This window comes from Neltuma alba, unplaced genomic scaffold (assembly GCF_004799145.2).
Source record: "Neltuma alba isolate B1F8T4 unplaced genomic scaffold, ASM479914v2 tig00012620_pilon, whole genome shotgun sequence".
Taxonomy (NCBI): Eukaryota; Viridiplantae; Streptophyta; class Magnoliopsida; order Fabales; family Fabaceae; genus Neltuma; species Neltuma alba.
The window spans coordinates 17115-25884 of NW_021637061.1; the positions used below are offsets into that span (position 1 = coordinate 17115).

The following is an 8770-nucleotide window of genomic DNA, read 5'->3' on the forward strand; positions in this document are numbered from 1 at the left end:
AGGGCTTTTTAAAAGGAAAAAAAAAAAAAGAAGCGGCAAATGGGAAGATAGAAAGAAGGAGAAAAGAGAGGGGAAAGATGAGAAGGAAAAGTGCAAAAGAGAGAGAAAATTTGAGAGGGGTGTATTGAAAAAGAGGAGAGAGAGAACAGTTATAGCAGAATTTTTTTTTTTTAAAATATTTCCTATTGAAAAACATCCACATAAGCTGACAAGTGGGCTGCAATGGATTGAGCTGGTGCATTTTTATTGGAAGGTGTTCAAGTGACGTGGTACTCCCGGAGTACCTAAGAATTTCTCCCAGAAGTGCCAACACTTTTATCCTTTGATGAACCATAATACTCTAGTTCATGTGAATTTAATAGAAATTCTTTATTATTCTTACATATACCAACTCTTGTAAAAATGATCCAGTGGGTCATAATTTATTAGGAAATGGATTCATCATGGTTCATCAAGCAAAATAACATTGACATAACAAAGACAAAAAAAAGCGCAAGAACGAATCAAAGCTTTTGATGAAAATCTACGAAATAATTCTGAAAAGAGTACGGCTGATTCAACAAAAGAGAGTAATCGATGTTAAATTAAACCACCGATATTAAGAAATGGACTCACTCCCGTGTGCAACCATACAATTAAAAGTTGTGTATTGGTTTGTTCATCTTGATATAAGTATCAAAACACAGGGACCATCAAACTATAACTTTTGTTCCGTGCATTGCATGGGAAGAAAATGTCACGACTATCCTTTATACACCAATATAGTTGTTCTATTTAATCTTGAATAATTAAAAGCCAGGTTTCAATCCTTGGGAAGACAAAATTTTTTTTTTTTAGTTCTCAAATACAAAGTCTGATCCTATTCAAGGAATGGGATTTTCTGAAAAGTTTTAAACATTTTAAAATTCATTTCAAGTAACCTGTCTAGTTATTCAAGTACTTAATTTAACCCTTTTACAAAAGCAGTAAAAACCGTCTAAGACCCATGGTTCGTATTCAACCATCGAACCCATTCTTTTTCTATCCAACCTTTTAGATCCCATATCAAATCAATTATAGCCAGTAGGATCTAGCCATAGGCTCGTACAACGAGTTATAGATATAGATACACATAATTTTAGACAAAATAATAACTATATATCAAAATATTGATAATTTCCTTCAATAGTAGTTATCGTGGTTTATCTGCCCTTAGCCATCTCCTTAAGGAAGAATATTTACATACCAAAATAGATACACAATATATTTTCACTTCAAAATAAGATGCATTTTAAGCAAAATATATATATACAAAAGATCGTCCGCTTCCTGCACCTTCAAACTCCACCGATCACTACTCCCTTGCCCTTAGGAGTACTTGCTCTTGCTGTATTACATGGAAGAAGGGGTAAGATTCTAGAGAATCATACAAGATCACAAACAACATGCTACACAGGCCAAAGAGAACAACACCTTGCATCCAAATATAATCAATGATGCACATACACCATACACCCATATAGCCAATCACTATCTATCGCGCTCACATTCCAAAATAAATGGAAACTAGGGCATATTGTCATGACAAATACTATCATGCAAAGGCAACTCACATGTTCTCATGCACAATCAGTATAAAGGCACATCCAAGCATGTGGCAATCCATGTACAATCACATTAAAGGAAAAGAGTTACTACCTTTTGCTTTTTCTTCTGTACTAACTTCCCCTTGCTTCTTCCTTGGCTCCCTTCTTAATGGACTTGAACAAATATCAAAACCTATAAATTATATAGGTAAGGACAGATTAATATTTATATATATATATATATAGATCATTTATTCCTAGTCTCCAAAAATAATTCAGCAACCTGCTAATCTATAAACTTTCTTTCAGATTTCAATATCTATCTTTACACTTTAAACAATTTTGGACAGCATCCCATGCTTCCAAAAATACTTTAATATGTCTACACTGAGGTTTAATCATCCCTCTTCCCTTCCTATATTTTTTTTTCCGGTTACAAGGAACGGGATCGAACCCGTACACACACAGACCCACCCATACCACTAGACCAAACGGTTCGGTGGCCTCTTCCCTTCCTATATTTCACGCCACATTCTTAAGCAAATCTGGAAAATTTTTTCCAGATTTGACACGGACACTCCCAAGCACACACATACACACACATATATCTTTTACATCTCCCTTCTTCTTTTTTTTTCCTCCATTAAACCTCACGGCCTTCTCTCCAAAATGTCCTATAATAGTGTTTAATATTTATAATCATACGATATTGAACCCAGACTATCAGCTTAAAAGAACGGAGATGTAAAAATAGAATCAGCCCAATCCTTTCTCCCAATGCTCCGGTCTCAAAAGGCTTTGTTCTATATATATATATATATATATATATATATATATATATATTTACAGCTCATGTGTTTAGCATTCAAATGCTTCTTGACCAGCAAAATCGAACAGCGTCCTTCCATCCTTAAGTCTGAATTTTTTCTTATTCAAAGCACACCCCCCCTCCGCCCTCAATAACTACATAGAGCATATAAAATCAACATATTATAATCATACAACCAGAAAATAATTAGTTATATTTAGTCTCGTTAATCATCTATTACCCAAACCAGAAGTCATTTCCGTAAATTCTCAAACCCCTGTTTCAGAAACTATAACCAGAGCAATCAACCGAAAAAAGCAAGTGTAGAAATCCCAACCACAAGCTTCATCCTAACCAGTAAGTGCGATTTCTATAGCTTGGCTCTCACCCTCTTTATTTTCTCCCTCAAAACCAGATTTCATCTTCATCACCACCTTGCAACACATGACTAAATAACCGAAAACAAAGATGGAAGAAGATTCAAGAGACTCACTCACCTTGCTTGATTTCCACCTTAATACAAATCGATTCCCTCCTCTTATTGCCTTTGCTCTTCTTGCTCTCTCTTGAAGTCTCTCAACTCTTTCTCTCTGTTTTCCCTTCGAATGGCAGAGCAAAATGAGAGGGGAGGAGGTGTTAGGGCGTATTAGATAGATGAGGGATGTGAAATGTCCATTTTGCCCTTTGGTCCTCATTTTGCTTTCAAGTTGGTCCTTCTCTAGATTTTTTTTTTTGAAATAATCAAATAACTCCAGAAATCACACCTGGATATCTATATGAATTTTCTCCTTCCATTAGCTTCTTTAGTCCATAAAATAATTATCCTAAAAAGTTCAGCTCAAAAATTATCCTCTAACTATTTTCCTTGAATTTTCCAAGAAAATAGGTCCTAAATTCCTAAAATTAACTTAATTATTTAGATCATATTTTAAGTGTCTTAATCTCAACAATTTCTTTAAAAATGTTCTCCTTCCTCATGCCTTACTTAAATCCATAAAATTTGGGATATTACAGAAAACTCTAGTTTATATGACATATGGCAAATCAACCCATATTACACATAGAACTAATCCTTTTAATAGAATTGGGTTAAAAAAAATTGTTCTTGGATCCAAATAATTAACTCACAGTGCCAACTAACGGTGCTCAGATGACCTTTTAAACAATGCTAGAAGCAGTAACAAGTTTTGGATGGTTGGAAAGGATAAAAAACGCCTCAGGTGAAGGAAATCAAAAGTGAAAGGCGTTGAAATTAAAACTTGATCTTTTAACATATATAACAGCTTTGCATTTAAGGAAAACAAGTAGTCGATTACCAAGTCATCTTCTCTATGTTTTATTTCTTTTTAGTTTAAAAAATGGAAGAACTTAAATTTGGATCAGTTCAAATCTCATCGTCTTGATGAAAACACATCTCAACCGATGATTATTCATCAATGTAATATTAATATTCCATTTTGAATAAAAGTTGTCTGTTTGGTATGGGGGAAGATGGGAAAAGTTTTAATGAGCTCGATTTAAAAAAATTGAAGAAGTGGGATTAAAAGCTTTTAACTATATTTTTTAGGGAAAACTAATTTGGAGGTCCTTACAGTTTTTATCAGTTTGGAATCAGGTCCTTATGGTTTTTTTTCTTTTTATTAGATCCTTTAATTTTCTCCTGTTTGGTCCATTAATCCCTATCCTTAAATAAGACAAACATCGTGATAACTTTCCATCAACATCTTCTCCTTTCCTGCCGTTCTCGCGACCTCACTAATATGAGTAGTATGAGCTCGTCCATCAAACTCGTGAAAACACCTCGAATTCCAGCTGCATCCCACTTGTTCATCTGATATACTTCCCCACTTCCACTTTCTTCCTCTTTTTTTTTAACACTAGATCTGTGCAAGTCTCTCTCCCTTTAAACGGTTTCTTAAATTGAATCCATGCTAGTTATAGAATTTATCTTTACTTTATTGTTGGATTTAGTTTATTTTTCATTTGTTCCTCTATTTTCTGCGATCCTCTTATCTCAAATTTGCTTCCCCTTAGTCTAGACTCTGAATATTTTATCCTAGTAATTCAAGCTCAAAGAAATGAACTTTGTACGAAATCCCAATTTTAAGGTTCTTTGCTTTGTTCTCTTTTCTGCTTCGCCTTTATTCCCTGTGTTCCTCCCCTACCCCTGTGAGCTATATGGACATGACCCAGGAACGCATTTCCTTCTTGGCCTTCAAACCTAAAGCAAGCCAGATGCTATAATTTTTGCAAAGCGTACTCGATGTACTGCCTGATGATATTTACCGTGGAAGGAACAGTGAGTTGGGCAAATGGGGGGTAGGTGATGAGAAGATTTAACAGAAAGTTATAATGGTGTTTGTCTTATTTAACTGTAGGGATTAATGGACCTAACAGGAGAAAGTTAAAGGATCTAATAAAAAGAAAACAAATTACAAGGACCTGGTTCCAAACTGATAAAAATTATAAGGACTTCTAAATTAGTTTTCCCTATTTTTTACTCTTTTATCTTATATCTTCTCCATATCAGAATATTATAACCCCACTTTTCCAATTTTTTTAAATCAAGCTCATTGTGATTTTTTCCCTCCTCCTACCCTTCAATTCCCTCATACCAAACATAGGATTAAATGACGGAAAGCACAAATAACAAACATTCCACTGCTGACTATACATACACTAAGGTCAATTGAAACGCTGCATAAAATAATTCCATTATGAAAAAAATCATGTCATTTGTCATGTTCCTTCGAGGGCTGACACATATAAGGAAAAGCTTGGAATTTGAGCGGCCCAAATTTAATGCTTTTTAAGATAGCTAGTAAAATGTCAAATTACTTTCACAAGAAGAATGCCAAAATATTAATAAATAAATAAATTCAAAACTGCCACACTTTGATAATATCAGTTTAAAACTGCAATAAAAATATTTCAAAAAATAATTTTAAAATTTATTTTATCTCAAGTTTCAATATAATGCTGGAGATGGTAGTGGAAAGAAATTGGATGGAATGGGTAAAGAAGAGAAGCCAAATCCAAAGCCTAAAAGAGAGAACTCTTATACAAGAGTTTCTTCTGAACAAAGCCGCCCACTTGATTTTATTTTGAATGCTACGTTGGATAACCAACAACAATACACATTCTCAATCAACACTTTGATTCCGATTCCAACTCTGAAACGTTACAAATAATAATGATGTATTCAATTAATCCCATGACATGTAAGCTTATTTTTGTTTCCTTAATCAAACTCCATCTTTTCCGAGGGGGTGGATCTTGAGGAAGGAGGATAGTATTTGTACTGGCTTGATGTTTTGTTGAGTAACATTTTCAGTATTATATTAAAAAAAAAAACTTCAATTAAATAGCCAACTATTAATTTCTAAAAAATTACTCCCATTCTTTTTTATAAGATCCTTTTAACTAAATTATGTGGTTTAAAAACACAGTTAAAATTAATTAAAAGTGATAAATATGTAAAAATTAAACTTTTTTTTTTTAAGTATGTTCTTACTTAAAGAGAGCAAATAAGAGAGAAATAGTAACCATAGAAGGTTACAGTACCAAGCGGACCAACTCGCCAAATGAGCTCTAACAGGCACGAATGGGCTGCAAGTCTTCGGACCTAGGGTGAAAAGTGCAAATTTATCATTAAAAGCCATTTACTTGCCTATGATATTGAGTATGAGAATGTATATATGGCTATGCGAATCCTTTATCCTTAGGTGGATATTTTCCATATACACTCAGTCCTCAAGTATATGATAATATGATGTCATTGTTTTTTTGTGTGCCGGTTTTGCCTTCTCCCAAATTGTTGACTCTGAAGAAAGAAATAGTGCCGCATAGCAAGCACTATTTCTAATTTTAAATGAAAACTAAGATGGTATACCTTGAATAAGTCAATAACAACCGAAACTTTTGTGGCATCAAACGCAACCAAAAGTCCAGCATTATATATCTTAATTCTCTTTTTTTCTTGGATACTTTATTTTTCAGATTAATACTTAGATTAATCTTCTCCATCTTTTCCTCTTGTTAGATCCCTCACTTCTTTCACCGTATTAGTATTATTATTATTTTTGATTCATTTATTATGTATAAAGCTATTTTTTATTGATTTATAGGAGTTGAAATTCCTGAGATCCATTGGAATAATGATATGCACATCCATATATACCTGTGTTAATTCAAAATAGGCTAATGAGATATGGTGTCAAAGTACCCTAATCAATTTGAAGTTTGTGCTTGGATTAACTTGCTCTTTCAAGTTTATTTAAAGTTTTCATATTTAATGTTTTTAAGTATGCCATGTAATAACTTTATAGTTGGACTTCTATGTATTGTATTTGAAGTTTGAGGCTTGTTGCTTTTAAGTTTGCTTGTATTCTAATAATTTTGAAGTTAGACATATAAGAATTTGGAATTTTAGACTTGCTGCCTTTAAGTTTTATGTATATATTTTATAGATATGTAAATATTTTGTACATGGAGGTAATTTTTTTTAATATTCATAAATTAAGAATAATAATTCTGATATAAATATTGTAATAAAATAATAAAGAAATCTATATAAAAAATAAGGACATATCTGTCAACTTATAATTAGTTTTCCTCCCCTTTCATCCTAAAGCAAACAAGAAACCTTCCTTCCCCTCCCTTCTCCTCCAACCAAACAACACTCATAACTTCCCCTCTCCTCTGCTCCCCCTCTTGTCACCTCCCTTGAACTAAGGGTGTGTTTGGTTGGAGGGGAGGGGAGGGGAGGGGAGCCCCTTCCCTCATTTGGTTAAAAATTTTGGAGGGGAGGGGAGCTAAAATGTCCCCTCCCTCCCCCCATTTTGGCTCCCCTCCAAATTGGGGGTTTTTGGAGGGGAGCCAAAATTTTGGACCATTATGCCCTTATGGTTTTTTTAATATTCCACTTCTACCCATAAAATATATTATTATAATATTTATTTCAAATAAAAAATATATTATCCTAAGTAAAAAAAAATATATACATTATTATAATTAAAAATATATTATAAAAATTATTTAAAAATAAAAAATTATTGAAATAAAAAATTATAATATTATAAAATTAATTGTTTTTATAAATATATTATTTATTAAATATATTTTAAAGCTGGAAAAAAAGATAGCCTAAAGAAAATAAAATTTCATTTTTCTTAGAGCATATAAAATTTGTTAATTTGATTATTTTAAATATATTATTATATTAATTAGAATAAAAAATTACTATACCAATTTTTTAATACACATATTAACATGATAAGACTGAATTTTTATTAAATTATATAATTTAAATTAAGATGTAAATTAATTTATATAATATATCAATAAAAAACATAAACTAATATGTAAGGGTAAAATGGTAAATTGATTATTACTATCCCTCCCCTCCCCTCCTTGAACCAAACAAGGGATCATTAAATACCCTCCCCTCCCCTCCTTCCCTACCCCTCCCTCCCCTCAAACCAAACAGGCCCTAAAGAAAGCCTAGACACATATAGTACAATAAAATTAATTGACTAGTGAAAATGTCTTTAATTAGTTCCCAGATAAATGTTGCTTCTTTGTATCCGCAGTTGGCAATTGCTTACAAGTGCTTTAATGTAAGTTGAGATAAAACTCCCTTCATATACCTAAATTGTAACTCATAATTGAAAAGTTGTATTCAAGTCATTTTAAGATGATATGAATTATTAGAAAATGATTTTTAGAAGGTTGATAAAAGGTTCACAACGCTATTTCCTTGCAAGATTAAAAGCAACTATTGAAGACTTGAAAGCAACTATAGGAGAACAAGAAAACAATTCAACTCCAAGATAACGAAAGCCACATTGCAGATCAACTAGCAGCAAACGATTTTGAATGCAAAGACACTACAAAAAAACATGCGATTAGTGATCAAATTAGCGACAAAATTAGTAACTGATTAGCGATAGAATCGCAGTAGCAATTAAATTTACTTTGTCTCTAATTCTTCTGTTACTAGTTGGATTAGTGACGGAATAGTGACAAAATTTTTGTGTTACTAATTACTGACAGAAATTTTCTGTCCCTAACCAGCAACATAAAATTTTTATAAATCTTTATGTATATAAAAGCAGGGCTGAAAGCAGCTTGCACAGCGAGCCACATCAATGGCCTATGCGGAGCAAATCGCACCATGCCAGCTGTCTGGTGTTGCATGTAGGTTTCGTGGGACGACAAGATATTTGAGTGAAAACCAAACTGTGATTTTAAAAATGATTTTATCAGGAATTTTGCCTCCATTTGCTTAAAAGTAATGTTTTTACATTCATTCAGACCACCCAACGCCATGTTCGCGATCGTGCCTGCAGTTTCGTGCTAGTGATCATGTTGTGCGGGCAATCGTGGGTCCGAAGTT

General features: G+C 32.9%; 1 long non-coding RNA gene across 4 annotated transcripts; it reads right to left on the reverse strand.

The window, feature by feature from the left end:
- Positions 1-1228: 1228 nt before the first annotated feature.
- Positions 1229-2954, reverse strand: LOC114729281 (uncharacterized). Of its 4 annotated transcripts, none has more exons than XR_003738725.1 (3): positions 2887-2954; positions 1678-1758; positions 1229-1366 (listed from the first exon to the last, which is right to left on the reverse strand). It is a non-coding gene; the product is annotated as an uncharacterized LOC114729281 (long non-coding RNA). The 4 variants fall into 4 exon arrangements; XR_003738724.1 differs by having other exon boundaries at positions 2871-2936; XR_003738726.1 differs by lacking the exon at positions 2887-2954 and adding an exon at positions 2762-2859.
- Positions 2955-8770: the final 5816 nt, after the last annotated feature.